The 21,610-nt window shown below is 40.4% G+C and overlaps 1 pseudogene; it reads right to left on the bottom strand.

Annotated features, from left to right (window-relative positions):
- Positions 1–21,610, bottom strand: part of LOC107968467 (programmed cell death 6-interacting protein-like) — a 51,677-nt pseudogene that overhangs the window by 15,058 nt on the left and 15,009 nt on the right.

Here is a 21,610-nt window from a genome sequence, read left to right as displayed (position 1 = left end):
ATATGTTGGCTGGGTGGGTGTGGTGGCTCACACCTGCAATCCCAGCACTTTGGGAGGCCGAGGCGGGTGGATCACAAGGTCAGGAGTTCGACACCAGCCTGGCCAACATGGTGAAACCCTGTCTCTACTAAAAATACAAAAATTACCCAGGCTTGGTGGCACGTGCCTGTAATCCCAGCTACTTGGGAGGCTGAGGCAGGAGAATGGCTTGACTCTGGAAGGCGGAGGTTGCAGTGAGCTGAGATCACACCATTGCACTCCAGCCTGGACCACCGAGTGAGACTTCATCTCAGGGAAAAAAAAAAAAAAAAAAAAAAAAGAAGAAGAAGGAAACTATCTAGGTCCAGGGAGAACAGCTGGAATACAGTCTGGTGGAATCATGTCAGAGCAGGGAGCTGGGTCTGGAGGGCTGGAGCAGGGTGCGGCCCCACTCTAGGAAGGAACTAGGAAAGGCATCCTGGGTGAAGCAAGAGCAGAGTCCCGTTCTGCAACAGGTGAGCATGTATCCTGATCTGAGAAACGACATGCAAATTTAATACGTCTCACTTAGCCTCTTATTTTCCTTAACAGCATGGAAAATGAGAGGACAAACAATTCAGAAGGTTAAGACATGAAATACATTTAATTCAGAAATCATACACAGAAAGGTAGGAAATGAATGGGGGAAAAAAGCAGCTAATGGAAAGTGAAAATGGGCCAGATGTGGTGGCTCACTCCTGTAATCCCACCACGTTGGGAGGCCGAGGTGGGCGGATCACTTGAGGTCAGGAGTTTGAGACCGGCCTGGCCAACATGGTGAAACCCGATCTCTACTAAAAATATCAAAATTGGCCCAGCATGGTGGCAGCTACCTGTAATCCCAGCAGCTCGAGAGGCTGAGGCAGGAGAATTGCTTGAACCTGGGAGGCAGAGGTTGCAGTGAGCTGGAATCTCGCCACTGGACTCCAGCCTGTACAACAGAGTAGGACTCTGTCTCAAAAAAAAAAAAAGTGAAAATAACCTAACATGTACTATGCAAAGCATCTGGCCTAACAACAATACATTACCCTTTTAAATCTTTACAAACAACCTTGAAGGAGGCAGGCTTTGTTGTCTCCAGTTTACCAAGGTAGATAGACATCTTGGGTCACAGAATACACAGCAGAACCCAGCCAGGAACACAGCTCAGGTGAGAACACAGGTGCTGGCTCTAAATGCCAGACTCTGCCCTACGTGTGTGTATGTGTGTGTGTGTTTGGGGTCACTAACCACAGCCCAGGGGCCAAACCCAGCCCACAGCCTCTTTGTATATGGTCTGAACGCAGAGAAAGTATTTTATTTTTGTTGTTCTTTTGAGACAGAGTCTTGGCTCATCACAACCTCTGCCTCCCAGGCTCAAGCGATTCTCCCAGGTTCAAGTGATTCTCCTGCCTCAGCCTCCAAGGAGCTGGGATTACAGGCGTGCATCACCATGCCCGGCTAATTTTTTGTTTTTAGTAGAGATGGGGTTTCACCATGTTGGCCAGGCTGGTCTCGAACTCCTGACCTCAGGTGATCCGCCTGCCTCAGCCTCTAAAAGTGCTGGGATTACAGATGTGAGCCACCACGCCTGGCCACTGTATTTTATATTTTTTAATAACTGAAAAACAATCAAAAGAAAAACAGTATTTTGTGACTTGCAAACATTCTGTGGACTTCATCTTTAGGTGTCCATAAATACACTTTACAGAATGAACGTCCCCTGCCCGCTGACGTGGTATTGTCTGTGGCTACTTTGGCACTAAATCTGCAAGGTCTCATGGCTATGACAGAGACCATAGGGTCCATTGAGACCTTAAAATATTTACTATCTGGCCCTTTAGAGAAAGTAGGCCACCCCTACCCTACAGCTGGCTATAAATATTACACATTAAAAAAATGCAACATTCTTAATTTTAAACTCAGTACACCGGAACACTGCTCATCTCCCTTCTTCAAGAAGAAAAGCTTCGACAGTCACCAGGAAGCAGACAAGAACCCTAAGTACACCTCAAGAGTTATTCTCAGGAGCATAAATTACAACACTTTACAACAGCAAAAGCAGGATGAAGTCACTGGAGGCCACGAAAACAACCAAGAGTAATTAGCACCACCAGCTCAAAGACCACACCACATCAACTTCAAAGTTGTCTACTCTTCCTTTCACTACTGTAGGGTTCAAAGTATACATAGAGAAAATCGAACACATACTACCCAAACACATTGCTTATGGAATGCTGCAGAGAAGGGAAGCGAGACCTCCCATTGGCCAGGTGTGGTGGCTCATGCCTGTAATCCCAGCACTTTGAGAGGCCAATGTGGGAGGATCACTTGCACCCAGGAGATCAAGACCAGCCTGGCCAACACAGCAAAACCCCATCTCTACTAAAAATACAAAATACGGCTAGGCGTGGTAGCTCACATCTGTAATCCTAGCACTTTGGGAAGCCGAGGTGAGGGGATCACTTGAGGTCAGGAGTTCCACAGCAGCCTGGCCAACATAGTGATACCCCATCTCTACTAAAAATGTGGCTCACACCTGTAATCCCAGCACTTTGGGAGACCGAGGTGGGTGGATCACAAGGTCAGGAATTCGAGACCAGCCTGACCAACATGGTGAAACCTCGTCTCTACTAAAAATTCAAAAATTAGCCGGGCATGCTGGCGTGCACCTGTAATCCCAGCTACTCAGGAGGCTGAGGCAGAGGATCGCTTGAACCTGAAAGGCGGAGGGTAGTGGTGGCGGGCACCTGTAATGCTAGCTACTCGGGAGGCTGAGGCAGGAGAACTGCTTGAACCCAGGAGGCAGAGGTTGCAGTGAGCCAAGATCACGCCACTGCACTCCAGCCTGGGCAACAGAGCAAGACCCTGTCTCAGAAAGTAAAATAAAAAATTCATAGTCTTAATAATGGAAAACAAAAACATTTACTGAATGTCAAAACGTCTCCCTAAAAACCCCAATCAGTTGGGTTCTACATAAAGAACAATTATGCTCTGCTTTCTAACCATGATTTTTAAAAGAACAAAGGACAAAAAAGGTCATCAAATGTGGTCCAGGCACAGTGGCTCACACCTGTAATCCCAGCACTTTGGGAGGCCGAGGGTGGATCATGAGGTCAGGAGTTCAAGACCAGCCTGGCCACTATGGTGAAACTCTGTCTCTACTAAAAATACAAAAATTAGCTGGCCGTGGTGGAGGGCACCTGTAATCCTAACTACTCTGGAGGCTAAGGCAGAGAACTGCTTGAACCCAGGAGGCGGAGGTTGCAGTGAGCCAAGATCATGCCACTGCACTCCAGCCTGAGAGACAGAGCAAGACTCCCTCTCAAGAGGAAAAAACAGAAACAAAAATTCATGAAATGTAATAAATAAAATATACACTTTGGATTTTTCCATGTACTTAGCTTTTCTTAGAGCATCTTTTAGAATTATTGTTTCACAAAAAACACTTTGGGAAACGTTTTAATTTATTAACAAATACTGGAGGGCTAGGAAGAAGAGGTTAAAACTTTTCAAAATACACAATGAATTACTGATACGTGTTAAAAAAAAAAAAAAAAAAAGGTTGCTGACTCCTGTCATGGAAGGCACTGTCATATGGACACTCCCAGCCTCAGCATCCGGAGGTCCAGAAAGGGAAAATTTCAAGTCAGAGAGAACTCTATACATACCATTTGTTTGGAACCTTCGGCCCTTAAGATCCCAACATTATGACCTCAGTGTCAACACAATTGTCCTTAGTCCTTGTATTGGTTACAAATACAAAACAAACAGCTCAACTGAACTAACTCTTGTCTCTCCAGAAACACAAACACAAGACCTCATAAAAGGAGTGAGTTTCTAGCAGCCATAATTACTGCAACTTACTTCTCCAATTTTCCCCTCCACAGTTAACTCAACAGCTCAAAAACTATCAGTAACAAACAACAGTCACCATGATATGGTTAGGAGTGTAGCAGATTTCTCAACCAGTAATAATAATTAAGAAAAAAAGTTTCCCTATTAATAAATCTCATTTCCTGCACTTGCAAGAAACTAATTAAAAGGCAGCCCTGCACGATCTACAAAAACAGCCATAAAGACTGTTACATTTTAAGTTACAGGAAACAAACCTGCTTCTCTAATATAGCAAGATACAACTGACTTCCCCTTACATACCCTAAAAAAAAGCCTTACACGAGAAATTTAAACATGGAAGCAGAAATACACCAAGAAAGAGACATGTCAAACCCCACCTGTATATCTGTTTTCAACCATTTGGAGTCGAGGCGAGCCTGGGCAGCCAAACAGAAAGATTCAGAGGGCATCTTTTCTCCAGCTTCCTCCCAGGTCTCAGGCCTGCAAGTAAACACATACGTTGAAGACCTAACGCTTCTTAATATTTTACAAAGACACTCCCGAAAGGTTTAATGCAGGAAAAAAAAAAAAAAGAGAGAGAACAAAAAGATGGGAGAGAAAAGCTGGGGGACGGGAGTGAAGTGGAGAGAGGGAGAGAGGGAAAGAGGGAACAGATGGAGGGAGAGGGAGGTGGGGAAGGGAAAGCCTCCTTCCAAGGTAGGCAGGGTGTGCCTGGTTTCTCAGGAGGCCAGACCACAATGTCATCCCCCTGCCCTCAAATCCAAAAGGTACACACACACATGACAGAAAGCCCATCGTTTTTTGTTTTGAGATGGAGTCTCCCTCTGTCACCCAGGCTTGAGTGCAGTGGCGGAATCTCAGCTCACTGCAAGCTCCGCCTCCCGGGTTCACACCATTGTCCTGCCTCAGCCTCCCGAGTAGCTGGGACTGCAGGCGCCCGCCACCACGCCCAACTAATTTTTTGTATTTTTAGTAGAGACAGCGTTTCGCCCTGTTAGCCAGGATGATCTCGATCTCCTGGCCTCGTGATCCGCCCGCCTCGGCCTCCCAAAGTGCTGGGATTACAGGCTTGAGCCACCGCGCCTGGCCAAGAAGCCCACAGTTTGAACGACAAATGACAGCAGCATGAATCTGCCGCTTTACCCCACAGCAGGGCGCCTGCGTGAAACAAATTACTCAAAAGGATCACCTGCAGAAAAACCCACAGCCACCACCACTTAGACATGGAGACAGACCCGAGGCTGCGCCGCGGGCGGTCCGCGCAGGCCCCCGTTCGGCCGCCCGTCAACCCCGCGCCCGCACCTCCTCCGACGCTGGCACCCCGGTGCCCCAGGCCGGGACCTGACGCGCAGGGCCCAGCCGCCTTGCCCCGCTGGCTTGCGGACACAGCCTCCTAGCAGCCGCTGGCTCAGGCGGCGCCAGGGATCCTGACGCCTCTCCCGACCCCCGCCACCCGCGCTTAGGGCCAATCGCAAGGCGGCTCCGTGGGCGCAGCCAATGGGGAAGAGGAGCGCTTCGCCGCTCCTCCGGACTCTCCCGCTTCGTGCAATGCGGTTTATCTTCCTACTCGGGAGCCCACCGGCTGAGGCCAGGGGGCAACCGCAGGCGCCAGAAGGCGGGATTTCCACGGCACGCACGCACACCCGCACTCCTACGGAAGTCAGTTTCTCACCACCTGAATTATTTGAACTTAGCACCACTAAACGTGGAGCAATCAGGTACAGAGTGCTTCCAGACCTCATGTAATAGAAATCACTAACACCATCTATTTTTTTTTTGAGACAGTCTCATTGCGTCGCCGAGACTGGAGTGCAGTGGCATGGTAGCGGCTCACTACAACCTCCACCTCCCGGGTTTAGGTGCCTCAGCCTTCCGAGTAGCTGGGATTACAGGCATCTGTCACCACACCCGGCTAATTTTTGTACTTTCAGTAGTGACGGGGTTTCATCATGTTGGCCAGGCTGGTCACGAACTCCTGACCTCTGGTGATCTGCCCGCCTCAGCCTCCCAAAGTCCTGGGATTACAGGTGTGAGCCACCGTGCCCGGCCTATTTCATATTTTAAATATTAGAAAAGTAGAACTTGGCCAGGTGTGGTGGCTCACACCTGTAGTCTTGGCACTTTGGGAGGCTGAAGTGGGAGGATCGCTTGAGCCCGGGAGTTCAAGACCAGCCTGGGCAACATAACAAGACCCTGTCTATTCAAAAAATAAAATTAGCCAGGTGAGGTGGCACGTGCCTGTGGTGCCAGCTACTCGGGAGGCTGAGGCAGGAGAATCGCTTGAACCCCAGAGGCGGAGGTTGCAGTGAGCCGAGATCGTGCTACCGCACTCCAGCCTGGGAGGCAGAGCCAGACTCCGTCTCAAAATAAGCAGCAGCAGCAGCGGCAGCGGCAGCAGCAGCTTGGGCGGTGGAGGGCCACCCCCGGGCATTGGCCACCTGTGGAGTGACCTGGCTCTTGGCTCCCTGGCAGCCAGCTTCTGGGTCAGGCATCTTCGTTGGTGACTGCCCCTTCAGCTCTCCTGGTGTGGCCGTGAGTGGTGTGGCACTGCCGTGACCCATCTTTTTGTCTTAAAGATGCATCCTGACTTACCTCCACACTTGCACACTCAAGAATGCAAGATCGTGATTAACTTGCTAAAAGAATATCACAAAAATCATAGCATTCGAAAAATTTTTTGGTCATTGCAATGATCTGGATCAGGCAATGAGAAAATAAATGCTTGAAGAATGAGTACATGGAAAAGAGGACCAAGAGCAGAGAGTATGGCAATTTGATGCAAAAGAGACTTTTTTTTTTTTTTGAGACGGAGTCTTGCTCTTTCACCAGAGTAAGTGCAGTGGCTCAATCTTGGCCCACTGCAACCTCCGTCTCCTGGGTTCAAGCAATTCTCCTGCCTCAGCCTCCCATGTAGCTGGGACAATAGGCCTGTGCCACCACACCCAGCTAATTTTTGTATTTTTAGTAGAGACAGGGTTTCACCATGTTGGCCATGGCCAGGATGGTCTCGATCTCTTGACCTTGTGATCTGCCTGCCTCAGCCTCCCAAAGTGCTGGGATTACAGGTGTGAGTTGCTGTGTCCAGCCGCAAAAGAGACTTTTTAATTCTCCAGAGGAATCTGAAAAATAAATTGCATTTTCACTGGATGCCTTGGCTGAGAGAAGACCAAAAGGCTATGGGTTGGCCCGGGCATGGTGGCTCACACCTGTAATCCCAGCACTTTCGGATGCCGAGGTGGGTGGATCACCTGAGGTCAGGAGTTCAAGACCAGCCTGACCAATATGGTGAAACGCTGTCATTACTAAAAATACAAAAATTAGCCAGGCGTGGTGGCATGGGCCTGTAGTCCCAGCTACTCGCAGGCTGAGACAGGAGAATCTCTTGAACCCAGGAGGCAGAGGTTGCAATGAGCCAAGATCACGCCACTGCACTCCAGCCTGGGTGACAGAGCGAGACTCCGTCTCAAAAAAAAGAAAAGAAAAAGAAAACGCAGAGTGCATAGCACATGGTAGATACTGACACTGCACTGAGTCTCTTACACACATCGTCTCATTTTACTCTCACAAAACCCCAGGAGTTTGGTATCTTTATTCTAATTTTTGAGAAACTGAGGCTCAAAAATATTAGGGATATGTCCAAGGTCACACAATGAGTAATTTGTAGATCTGAAATGCAGACAGATCTCTCATTCTGAGCCAAGCGCTTCGACAGCACAGAAGGTAGAGAAACAAAAGTTCCCTGTGGAGTTGTGGGATGCTTACTGAAGGTAGCTCATTTGGTGTGGAAACCAAAACACAAATGTGCATTAGCGGGAGTCAAGGAGGAAGGAGGAGGGAGAGGAGTAGAGAATTTAATTGCAGGCTGAAGGAAGAGAATGCTAAAGATATTAATTTGTGAAAAAAAAAAACTTGGCAGTTTTAGTAATTTACTGGTGTGAGGAGAAATAAAGTTAAGTGTATGAATGGTGTGGCGGCAGATCATATGAGAGGTATAGTGAAAATTTACAGTATCTGCTGACCCCAACGTCAACAAAATTAATGGGGCCCAACTCTGTACCTGTCATGACCAAGTTTTAAATTTTTCTGTAGATAGGCTGTTCCTTCCAAAGCTTAGAGATTAAGCATATATATACTTTTTTTTCTGAGACGGAGTCTCGCTCTGTCGTCCCAGGCTAGAGTGCAATGGCATGATCTTGGCTCACTACAGCTTCCGCCTCCAGGATTCAAGCGATTCTCCTGCGTCAGCCTCCTGAGTAGCTGGGATTACAGGCACGTGCCACCATGCCTAGCTAATTTTTGTATTTTTAGTAGAGACGGGATTTCATCACATTGGTTAGGCTGGTCTTGAACTCCTGACCTCGTGATCTGCCCGCCTCAGAATCCCAAAGTGCTGGAGTTACAGGCGTGAGCCACTGTGCCTGGCCACATTTATATATTTTTAATTGAAGCCACTAGACCTCAGCATGTGGCCTAAACAAAGGCTCTTCTCCTAGTTCAGTCCATTTTCCATGATATCGGGTTCTCCAAAGGATGAACCCAAGAGGTTCTTGTTAGCTGAAGACAAAGTGAAAGGCTGACAATGACATGCAAATTCAGTAGAGCAAAGAATACACATTTATAGTAGAATAACACAAGAATTTTTTCCTTTCTACCATACAAAAAAAACAATGCTTACAATGCAGGTACATTAATTTTATATTAAAAATATCCTTAGGTTGACCTCTGATGTTTTGCTTTTGCACCTGCCGTAAGCCTTAAGGCACTTGGCATTCCCATTTTCACAAACCTAACTTAGTAGACTAAATAGCTATGCTAAGCATTTCACTTGCTTTCTATTATTCTTTGGCTGTAGACTATCACATAATGTGAGTGTTACTGATTTTATACATGTTAATTTCTCCTACCACGTACTATAGCAAGCTATACCTTTAGCATTTTTTTTTTTAGGTTTTTGGCTTATAGGAAGGTATCTCCTAAACCATAAAACTTATCCCATATTATTCTTTTTTTCATAATTTATTTATTGAGCTTTGCTGTATGTAGCTTTCTGAAGTAGATTTTATAGAATTGTTGCTTTCCTTTTTTAATCTTTCACTCTTCATTTTTGAGCTATGAATTAACTATATTGTAGCAGTAAAACCATTTGTAATAGTCATAGTTTGATTGAGTGTACATAAATAAATAAAACCCCTACGTTAAACTGGGAAGTGACATCAGCCTCTTTATTTTTTCATTTAAATTCTGAAAACACATGGAGATGAGTGTCCTTCGTTTCTACCTTAAATGGGTTGTTACAACTGAAGGTAATAGGGGCAGTCAGTTAGCACAAAACAAATGGGCAGCTACACACAAAGAACATTTTAAAGATAAAACATGGGTATTTAGAAGGTTGCTTCCATATGTGCTATGAGTTATGTATGAGTATCAAGGAGAGAAGACAGTAACAACTACCTGGTAATCATTTATGCTCTTATGGAGAACGAGCGGTGACTCCATAATGTCCCCAAAATGAGGCAACAGTCTGTCACTGTAGCAAATGATGAGAGGGCCCTTGAGCTAGCAGGCTGGGGCACATTCTACAGCCCCTTTCCTTTGTCCTGTAGGAAATTCAACTTTCACATATGAGAAATACTAAAGGAATTTTCTCAGCATTCACATAAAAATACTCTAAGAATAAAGATAAAAAAGGAATATATCAACTCTTGTAATCACTAGAAACATGTTGCTACAAAACAGATGAAAAAAGGAATGAACACTTATACATTCCAACATAAATTTTAAGGGTGTAATAAAACATAAAGAGACCATGAAGTGAAATGCAAGAGCATGGGGAAGAGATAGCCAGAAAGTGCAATAGCAACTGGCAGAATCCATGAAAGAAATAGGATTTTAAAACAAAATCATTGTAGGAAAAAAAAAAAAACTAAATTGTAAAGAGAACAAGGGAGACTGAACCCCAAATAATGTAAGGGTCGTAAAGGGTGTAAGTGAGAGAAGAATATGTAATAAGTCCTCTCGCTGTCCAAAAATCCAAAAACTGTAAAACATAGGATAGAATTAGAAAAAAGTTATTGCCTATATTAAGCCAAGATAGATCATCATAAGCACATATATTTACATTACTGTGTAGTATATGCTTATATATGTTATCAGAATGTTCAACACCAAGATATATCTGTGTATGGGACTAGGACTTTAAAGATTAAGAAAGCATTATGTGGGGGCTTAAGCAAAAATAGTCAACTTAGAGAAAAAGAAAATCATTTTGGCATCAGAGTTTTCCACAGCAAAAGTTAACACCAGAAAATGGGGGGAAATATTGAGAAAGAAGAGAAGGGAGAAGCAAATGGTTATCCTTATCCTTGCAAGATATCTATCAGCTATAAAGTGTACAGTTATAAGCACCCATAATTGCAGGGAACACTGTTTACAGAAAGTTCTTATTAAGAGATTTACCACAGGACAAAGTTCAATCAACCTATTTCTGAGTAGGTAAAATACTACCAGTAAGGCAAGAGGTAAGCATTCAATGCGTCATATATAGATTTAAGGGATACATGGTGTAGAAAATGTAAAAAGATATTTTACTGATGATTCTGATAATGTACAAATGATTCAACTGTAACAACTAGGAGGAGAGAGTAAAAGAAAGGGGAAAGCAGGAATTAGCTCCCTGATTGCCTCGTCTATAATAGCTGAGAGTAATGGGTTCATTTTAAATCTCAAAAGTTGCCCATAATAGTATGAAAACATTAAGTGGCACAAAGGCAAATATTAAGAAATATCCTGCCACAAAAATCAAATAGTTCAGGAGAAGCTGAGAAAGTGAAAATAGCATAGAGTCTAATTTAATTGCCACTCATTGTGGGGAACCATTAGGTATTATCTAAATAAATGGAGAAAAATATAAATGCAGGTAAAATTACAAAAATAACAACCAGAAAACCACATCTTTCTTATCAATAAAAATAAATTATCATTTAACAATATAAAATATTTAATAATAAATACTAAATTTTACAATACATATACAAGAAATACACCAAAATCAAATAGAGCCAAATTTTTTTAAAATAAAATGGTCAACAAATACCAAATAGATAAATGCTAACAAATGAATTATCAACCTATTTTTATTGTCTTCTCCTTGCTTATTTTTTTAAATTCCTTTTTAAAGTTTTGTTTAGATACTTTAAAATTACTTTTTATATTATTTTCTCTAATAATTCTAACCTTCTGGTTTTGTTTCTCGACATTTCTGCTGTTTCTATCACAATATCTATTTTCCTTGAGTGTTTTCTTGTTGGTGGTGTTCTTTTCTGGTTTGTATTTGTTTTGTTTGTTTGTTTTGGTTTTGATTGAAAGAAATACAACAATGGAAGCTCACACTACTGCAGGGTGCTTCTCCAGATTTTGCCTATCACTCATAATTCTACTTTTATTTACTTTTCAGATTCCTCAGTTAGTTGCTTATTGTACTTTTCATAGTTTTAGTTGTAATCAACATGTAAGATAGGCTACAGGGAGCTTATCCTGCCACAAAATACCCGAAATCCATCTTTTTTTTTGTTTCTTAAAAAAAGTCATGTTGAACTTGTAATTTGTAGGAAGGAACGCAGATTTAGAGGCATACATTTTCCATGACATGGACAAATCATTGAACAATGTTAAGTCTCTATTTCAGCAAATACAGAAAAGATATGATTCACAGGACAAGAAAGCTGACAGTTAAGAACTTACATGCAAAGGCATTTCGACAAATAATATAATCCATCCTACTCCTAAGAGAGGAAAATTTGTATTAATGAAACTTCTACCAGGTATCACTTTCACCTCAGTTAATCCACAAACACTAAATCAGCAACATTTTGTGATAAACCATATCCAAAAGAGTTGATTGATGAAATGTCATTAATAGAACAGCAGTTATCCATGATTCAGTAAAAATTCATCAATCACCCATACAACAAACTTAATTCCATCTTATACTAAGCACATACACTACACTGAAAACTGTCAACTTCTGATGATCTAAAAATGTCTCTTCTATGACCATGTGATCACCATGAAATAAAGAGTACAGAAAATTCATAGATGGTCAGTTAAAAAAAAAGCTTCCGTGAAGCAATAAACTTTCCTTAAAAATGCCAAAATAGTAACATAGACTGCATGATATAACACTCATTTTACTGACATAATCTGTTGAGGCATTTTGTTAATCAAATACTTTCTTTTATATATACTTATAAATGTCATACCAGAATTACACATTTTCTAATGAAATACAAAAGCATAAAAGAATCGTATTCATAAGTTGATTTTAATCATTGTCTCGGTTCAATATTACAAACAAGTGTAATTATGGTACAAGTACAAAACAAATGGTGATTAAAGCATGTCAGAAAACAGATGTTCCTGCTTACAGATGGACAATCCAATTAATACTTCTCAAATAGAAAACAGCTATTTACTCCTTACTAATGAATGATATAATTATTTATTATTAATGCAGCTTGGTTTTTTAATGCCTCCATGAAGAGCTTAAATATAATTTTCCTAAAGATGCATTTGGGCCGGGCGCCGAGGCTCAGGCCTGTAATCCCAGCACTTTGGAAGGCCAAGGCAGGCGGATCACGAGGTCAGGAGATCGAGACCATCCTGGCTAACGTGGTGAAAACCTGTCTCTACTAAAAGTACAAAAAAATTAGCTAGGCGTGGTGGCGGGCACTTGTAGTCCCAGCTATTCGGGAGGCTGAGGCAGGAGAATGGCGGGAACCTGGGAGGTGGAGCTTGCAGTGAGCTGAGATCGCGCCACTGCACTCCAGCCTGGGCGACAGAAAGAGACTCCATCTCAAAAAAATAAAAATAAATAAATACATACATACATACATACATAAGAAAAAAGATGTATTTGGATGGTTAATGTATTTTTAATATATAATCATCTATTGTAGTTAAAAGATGATCAAATGTGCTGATTCACTCAGTGTCTATGTTTCAAATGCAGGACTTAAGGAACAATTTGCCATAAGCCACCAACTTATTGTTTTCTTTTAAATTATATATCTAACATGCATACATACACACACAATATATATATATACACAAAACATTAATAATGATGAAAATTTTGAGAATCATGAAGAATGGTATATATGTAATACATATGTTTTTTTCACAAGTTTTCCAACTACTCTACTTTTTTTTTTAGTAGAATACATTAGATACTACAAAAGAAATGAAAACAAAATGATGTGGAATAGCATGTAAACAATAGAAAGAAGTTTTTGAAGATTGTTACAACACAGCTTCCCTAGCTAATAATACCTGAGAAAACCTGCACATGTAGCATATATGTGTCGCTACCTTTTAGCATATATAATGGATTTATTAATATTTCTTCATTGCGTTGATGAGATGAATAAATACAATAGTATGTATAAATACCTAGACCTTTGCTGGGTATATAGGAAATATTGTGTTAAAATAGAACTCTTCTATCTTTCTACAGAAATACACTATGCAGTGATTACTTCTGGCTGTGATACATAAAAACAGGCAAATCTCAATAGAGAAAAAAATATGTATTCATGATACATGATTTGGATTTTTCCAAAGAACAAAAACTATGAATTGGGTTGCAAGGATTTCCTGTTAAGACAACAGTAGGAATAAAGACATGGAGTAGAAGATACACACATTGAGTAGGTTTAACAGGCCTAAGCAAAAGATGCACATAATGAAACGTCAGGAGAACAGACTAGAAATTCCTCTAAGCCTGTTGTGAGAGCCAAAGAAAATACATCTGGATTTGACTGTTGATAATGAGGAATTTCTGAAAGGTTGACCTATCACAGATCTGAAAAAATGCTTCTAAACAAACCAGATTCCTTTGTCAAATAGATAAGGGAAATTATGGATATGTAATGCCACTTTAGAAATTTCAAATGCACATTAACAAAGCAACAGCAGAAAGCAAACCCCATTTAACTTTGTTTAACCTAGATTTTATGAACTTATTTACTAAGCAAACTCTCCCATCTGTATTTCCCTACTTGTAATTCTTATTAAGAATCACTGTTTTGGTGTCATTGGAATTTACTTAGAGAAATGCGGTCTAACCTCTGCTTTAAGAAGACAACTCTGGCAGAACTATCAATTGGAAAAAAGGAGAGTTTAGATGCTAGGAGGCCATTATAATAGCTCACTTGGTAGCTAATCTGTGCATGACTCTGATGGGAGAAAATAAAATTGAGAAAAAGGCATGCATTGGAGGCAACAATCCTTGGAATGTGATTGACCGTAGAGAATAATGAATGTGGAAGACCCAGAACAGACTTTAAACAAACTTTCAGATTCTTGCCAATCTGAAAAATATTACTTCAGACTAATTTTGATTTGTATTTTATAATGAATGAGGGTATTCATTTTTTTTCATTTATTTAAGAGCTATTTGTATTTCCATGTCTGCAAAATTCTGTTTGCGTCTTTTCCTCAGTTGTCTATTGGGTTTTCTTCTTGTTCATTTCTAGGAGTTCTTTTCTAAATAAAGTAAATTAGCCTTTTGCCTGTGAATAAGTTTCAAATATTGGATCCCCAATTTGTCATATCCTGACTCTGTTTATCATATTTCTATGAGAAACTTATTCTTTTCTTTTTTTTTAATGGCTTCTGGATTTTAAGTAGGAGTTATTAGATCCTGCCCATCCCAGCTTTATTAAGGAATTCTCCTCCATTCTATTTTATACTTTATATTTCATTTACAAATTTCAAGTTTGGTCCACTCAGAACTTACTCTGGTATAAAGATAACTTTTATTTTCTAAATGGCTGGGCAGTTGTCCACAACCTCTTCTGGTTGGTTGAAGATCTTTTACACTAAATTCACACATGTATTTGAATCTATTTCTATTTTCTATTCTGTCTTTGTCTAATCATGTACCAGTACCACTGTGTTTTAATTAAAGATGGTATTATATACCTTAATATCTGGTAGAACTAGTATCCCTTCACTGCTCTTTTTATTGTTTTCCTGGCTGACCTTGTTTCTTTTTCTACTTGAACTTTAGGATCAACTTGTCTAATTCCAAATGAAAAGCTGATTTTTTTTAATCAAAAGCATGTTGAATGCATATGTTTATTTCTTTTTATTTATTTATTTATTTTGAGACAGAGTCTCACTCTGTCGCCCAGGCCGGAGTACAGTGGCACGATCTCGGCTCACTGCAAGCTCTGCCTCCCGGGTTCACACCATTCCCCTGTCTCAGCCTCCCGAGTAGCTGGAACTACAGGCGCCCACCACCACGCCCGGCTAATTTTTTTTATTTTTAGTAGAGACGGGGTTTCACCGTGTTAGCCAGGATGGTCTCGATCTCCTGACCTCGTGATCCGCCTGCCTCGGCCTCCCAAAGTGCTGGGATTACAGGCATGAGCCACTGCGCCCGGCCGTATATGTTTATTTCTTTATTTATGTTTGTTATTAGAGATAGGGTCTCACTGCTGCCCAGACTGGAGTACCGTGGCTATTTATAGGTACAATCATAGCGCACTACAACCTAGAATTCCAGGGCTCAAACCATCCTCCCACTTCAATCTCCCAAGTAGCTGGGACTAGAAGTGCATGCCATCACGCCCAGTTGATACATAAGTTAACTGAGAGTTGACATCTTGATGAAGTTGAGTCATCCTACCCAAGAACATGCTTTTTAACTTGCTCAAGCCTTCGTGTCCTTGAAATAGTGTTTTCTTCACATAGGTCTCATATATGACAAACTTATATTTTATATTTTATCCTTTTTGTTGCTACCATAAGTGGGTCTCTTCATCTTATCCTCTATAGGTTTATTTACATGAAAGCCACTGATTTCTACAAATTATTTTTATGATCAACAACTTCAGTAATAATTATTTTATTATTTGCAGAGTTTTGGGGTTCTCTTGGGTTTTCAAGTAGTTGTACAATCATAATGTCTGTAAATACTGCTAGTTTTACTTCTTCCTTTCCAATTTTTTAGTTTCTCTCTCATGTGATTGTCTTGGCTGGTACTGCAGTATAGTATTTAAAAATAGTGCTGACAGTGACATTTGTTGTCTGTTCTTGACTTCAGAGGGAACTGCTTATAGTGCTTCTCCATTAATCACTGTACTGAGTTTTGGGCAGAAATATATACACACAGATACATATATATTTTTTCATGTTACGGAAGCATCTATCTTCTATCTATTCTTATTTTACTGAGTATCAGAACACTCATTTTCTTAAATGCTTCTGCCTCATCTATTAAGACAAGCCTGTAATCTTTCCTTTGACGTGAAAACACTGAATACTGAATACTGGAATAAATGCCCCCCTCCCCTTGGTCAATAATTATTTTTTAACGTCCTGGTGACTATTACTGGCAAATACTTTATTTAGGACTTTTGCATCCATATTCATAACTGAAACTGGTCTGTAGACTGTTTTGTATTAATCTTTGTTAGGTTTTTTTTATCTTTAAGACTAATATGGAGAATACTCATCTTTTTTTAGGCTGGGGGGATGGCTCACACCTGTAATTCCAATCACCTGAGGTCAGGAGTTCGAGACCAGCCTGGCCAACATGGCGAAACCCTGTCTCTACTAAAAATACAAAAATTAGCCAGGCGTGGTGGTGCACACCTGTAATGCCAGCTACTTGGGAAGCTGAGGCAGAAGAATTGCTTGAACCCGGGAGGCGGAGGTTGCAGTGAGCGAAGATTGCACCATTGCACTCCAGCCTGGGCGACAGAGCAAAACTCTATCTAAAAAAAAAATCACCTTTTTTAAAACATTTAGAACCATTTTTAAAACATTCTAATTATTTGCTTTTTAGAGGTTTAGTGGAAATATTCTAAAAACAACTCACCTGCTCTTTCTTAGAGGTAGAAGAAAATAACTTCTCTCATGAACATGAGCAGAGAGGTGAATGAACATGAACATGAACAGAGAGAGGAATAAAGATCTAGTTGGCTGAAAGGGTCATCGGTATAAGACTCTTTCAGCTCTTTATATTTATTACTAATGAATATATGGCTTTTTATGTACCCGAAGGACAGTTTGGATATAAAATCTTTAGCATGTATTTACTATATGATATAAACTCTTTAGCTCATATTTACTATCCTTGAGATTACAGCAATCACTCCACTCTCTTCTGGCACACAGAGCTGCCAGCCTAATTTTTTTCACCTTTTTATATACTGGTTTGATTGTTTTGCCTGACTGCCTAAAGGATTCTGCCATTACCTTTTAAGGCCAATAATTTATATGCCTTGATGCTGACAGTTCTTGATCAATTTCCCCTACCATGTGATATCCTCTTTCAACAACCTTCGCTTGTTTTAAGAAAATGTTCTTGCGTATCATGAAATAAGTGTTCTGTTTACAGAACGTTAAATAACTGTTGTCTGGTTCTTCTTCGAGAGAAATTCAGTTTTGCCTATGTTAGATCTTCTGTGCCCATCTTCTGTCTAATCCTTTCTCATTCTTTCTTGACTTTGGTTTCATTTTAATTTCCTCATTTCTACTCTGTGTTCCTGTGTGTTCTTCGGTGTTTACTCGCCCTTTGTGCTCTTTCCCATGTCGTGGTTTTATTCTTCTTTCTACTTCTTTCCTCAATTCTGACACCTCACCTCTTACCACTTCCTGTTTTCTTACCATATTCCTGCAGTTCTGGAATTTCTGCTTCAAGTGTTCCTTAGAGGAGCAGTCCCCAACCTTTTTGGCACCAGGGACCGGTCTCATGGAAGACAATTTTTCCACAGGGGAGCGGAAGATGATTTCAGGATGAAACTGTTCCACCTCAGATCATCAGGCATTAGAGTCTCATAAGCAACGCACAACCTAGATCCCTTACACGGGCAGTTCACAATAGGGTTTGTGCTCCTATGAGAATCTAATGCTGTGGCTGACCTGACAGGAGGTGGGGCTCAGGCAGTAATACTCGCCCAGCCGCCGGCCTGTCTGCCACCCACCTCCTGCTGTGCAGCCCAGTTCCTAACAGGCCATGAACCAGTACCAGTCCATGGCCCCAGGACTGGGGACCCCGGCCTTAGAATGACTGCCTTCTTACATTTGTTGTTGTTGTTCTTTTTGTTTAGTTCATGGTCAGACGTTTGCTCATAATTTTCACCTATTCTGTGACAATATTATTTTGGTAAATGTTCTTCATCTATGAAGTTTTATTAAATTTTGTTAATGTTTTTCACCTTTTATCAGCGCTGTGCTACTCCGTATTGACTACTCAGCAGGAAATGAGTCGTATGTTAACCGGCCCTGCTTTCTCAGCAGCCTCCTCTGAAAGTGATTTTGCTGGTATTCTCTGAGCTATTCACGCCGTCTCCTCCATGTTCTGTAGCTATAGTTTTATGTAAGGAACCTATTTGCCACTTCAAAATAAATTGCTTGTATTTACTGGCACTTCCTGAGATCTGCCACCTGAACTGTTTTATCATTTCTGTGACCTCACTGTACTTCCTGCATCTAGAGTTTCTGTTTTTCATCCTTTCATTCCCAGACTGCAGCTGTCTACTTGTTGCTTTGTAAAATACTCTATCTAGTTCCTTCTTCCATGAGAAAAGGAGGGAAACTGCTCTCATACTACCAAGTTCACACCAAAAGTCTCCACATGATTTTTTAAAAGAAAATTCTATAAGTACAATTTGATACACAAAACAGACTTACTTTAAGAGTTCATCTCTTTCTGTCTTCCATGCCAAAACTATATCGCTGCATTTGTTCTGGAACCTGACCAGGATTTCAGTCAACTCATTGTAAAACTGTAAGGAAAGAACAAATACAAGTAATGAACAAGAACAATTTTTTAATCCAGAGAGTAATGTGATCTAAAGCTAATTTGTCAGTGACAGTTAAAGCCGAAGAACTGAGATCTGCATGAGATACATCCATACAATTTACTAGGCCCAACAACTTAATATTAAATATGATCTAAGACTCCTAAAGAAAATAAAAATAATAAAATCATTTTTACAGAACATTATCATCAAAAATGTAACAAGTTAAAAGTTTCATGATCATGAAAATCTTCCTAATTCCTAGAGAAAAGTCAACTGTTTAATAACATGAAACCTATTTAAGTGGAAGGATTAGGTTTTCAAATTCACTACAGAAATCCAAGCATACTCCCCATCAAAAAGTGGGCAAAGGATATGAACAGACACTTCTCAAAAGAAGACATTTATGCAGCCAAAAACACATGAAAAAATGCTCATCATCACTGGCCATCAAAGAAATGCAAATCAAAACCACAGTGAGATACCATCTCACACCAGTTAGAATGGCGATCATTAAAAAGTCAGGAAACAACAAGTGCTGGAGAGGATGTGGAGAAATAGGAACACTTTTACACTGTTGGTGGGACTGTAAACTAGTTCAACCATTGTGGAAGTCGGTGTGGTGATTCCTCAGGGATCTAGAACTAGAAATACCATTTGACCCAGCCATCCCATTACTGGGTATATACCCAAAGGATTATAAATCATGCTGCTATAAAGACACATGCACTCATATGTTTACTGCGGCACTATTCACAATAGCAAAGACTTGGAACCAACCCAAATGTCCAACAATGATAGACTGGATTAAGAAAATGTGGCACATATACACCATGGAATACTATGCAGCCATAAAAAATGATGAGTTCATGTCCTTTGTAGGGACATGGATGAAGCTGGAAACCATCATTCTCAGCAAACTATTGCAAGGACAAAAAACCAAACACTGCACGTTCTCACTCATAGGTGGGAATTGAACAATGAGAACACATGGACACAGGAAGGGGAACATCACACATCGGGGACTGTGTGGGGTGGGGGAGGGGGGAGGGATAGCATTAGGAGATACACCTAATGCTAAATGACGAGTTAATGGGTGCAGCACACCAACATGGCACATGTATACATATGTAACAAACCTGCACGTTGTGCACATGTACCCTAAAACTTAAAGTATAAAAAAAAAAAAAAAAAAGAAATGCAAGCATACTTCAGAAACCCTTAAAAGAATTTCTAAAGGCTCTCTGGAGGGTTTTCTCAGCTTACCTATTTAAACAAAGCATTTTAAACCAAGTTAAAATGGCATTTTACCATCCTCTCTATTTGGAAGGCTTTGCAGTATTTTCACCCTCTCTTTAGAGGGTTTTACATTTTAGCTACTGTATTTATATCAAGGTAACTTTATTCAGTGATTATTATGAAGTTAAGTACCAAAAGGAATTATGCATCTGAAAAAACTTAAAAATCACTGTTCCCTCAAAAACAAATTGGTAAAAACAAATATAAGTGAATTCCCTAAACTTTTTAAAGGACAAGGCAAGAAAGTACTTACATATTCAGTAAGCCTTCTGACACTTGGGCAGGCCACAAGTCTGTCCTCAGCAAACCACCACACAGAATATAAAAGTCATGCCCGCCCAGCTTTTCCATCACAAATCAGCTTTGACTACTCCTGTCCCCTCAAAATTCATCAAATTAATCAACTTCCTATCCCTTAAAAAGGTGTCATTGACATCTCTGCTAATTCCTGCTACCTGGAATATTTGTACCCCTTTTCTGCCAGTTGAAATATGCAATTCATTCTTCAAGGTTCCCATGAAATGTTGCCACCTTCATTAAGCTTTCTCCCTCCTGTAACAAACTTCACAGAGGCAATGGCATTAAAGCTAACATTCCAGGCAAAGAGTAATTTGGTTCAACTGGAAATACCATTTAACTTCCAACCTATACGTTCACGTCTGTACTTGCTAGCTATGGTTCCTTTTCCATGTACTTCATACCTTTGTGCCTTCCTTCGAATTAGCTACAAGTTCAACAAAGTTGTCACATGCAGTAAATTCTTCAAAACTTCTTCTCTTAAGTTAGCTTCATTATTAGATTGCTTCATTTTTGAAAATTCCTGATGTGAGACCTTGTTAAAAGAAAGATTTATGTATTTACATTTACTTATAAAATATGGCTCATAACATTTTTATTGATCTTTTCCAATTATGAAAATCATATGTAATTAAATACATATGCAAAATTACTAGAAATACCTAGGATACTCTTTTGAAGCCTCATTATGCTTTAAATCTTTCTTAAGTAAAAATTTCAAAAATCCAATAGGAGTCAAAACAACCAATAATGATCACAGATTTCTATTAGTATATAACACTTGCAAAAAATATAACATGAAAATTATTTTACCTTTTGGAATATTTTATATCATATATAGATACAATGTTTAGGAGTAGAAATATATGTTTAATTTTGCACATTAACTATGAAAAGGGCAAACTTTCAAGTCTTTGTTAGTCCAAACTACTTATCTGTAAACACGAAAACTAACTTCAAACTTCTCAACATATTTAGTTTGCATTATTTTTTTAAAAAATGACTGAAGTCTGTATGTATGTTAGCCGTATAATTAAAGGTATCAGTAATTCCAACTAATTTCGATTTTCCTCCCGTATGGAAAAAAAAACAAAGCTATTAAAAACTTGAAACCATGAAAAATATCAGAAGTATCAAGCACTCCTAAGTAATATGCAACATTTTAGCCATAGAAATGACTTTGTTTCTGCCGGGCGTGGTGGCTCACGTCTGTAATCCCAGCACTTTGGGAGGCCAAGGAGGGAGGATCAGGAGGTCAGGAGATTAAGACCATCCTGGCTAACACGGTGAAATCCCGTCTCTACTAAAAATACAAAAAATTAGCAGGGCGTGGTGGCGGGCGCCTGTAG

The sequence above is a fragment of the Pan troglodytes genome, chromosome 16, assembly GCF_028858775.2.
Source record: "Pan troglodytes isolate AG18354 chromosome 16, NHGRI_mPanTro3-v2.0_pri, whole genome shotgun sequence".
Lineage (NCBI taxonomy): Eukaryota > Metazoa > Chordata > Mammalia > Primates > Hominidae > Pan > Pan troglodytes.
Note: the sequence above shows the minus strand (reverse complement) of the source record. Positions and strands in the feature narration are given on the sequence as shown.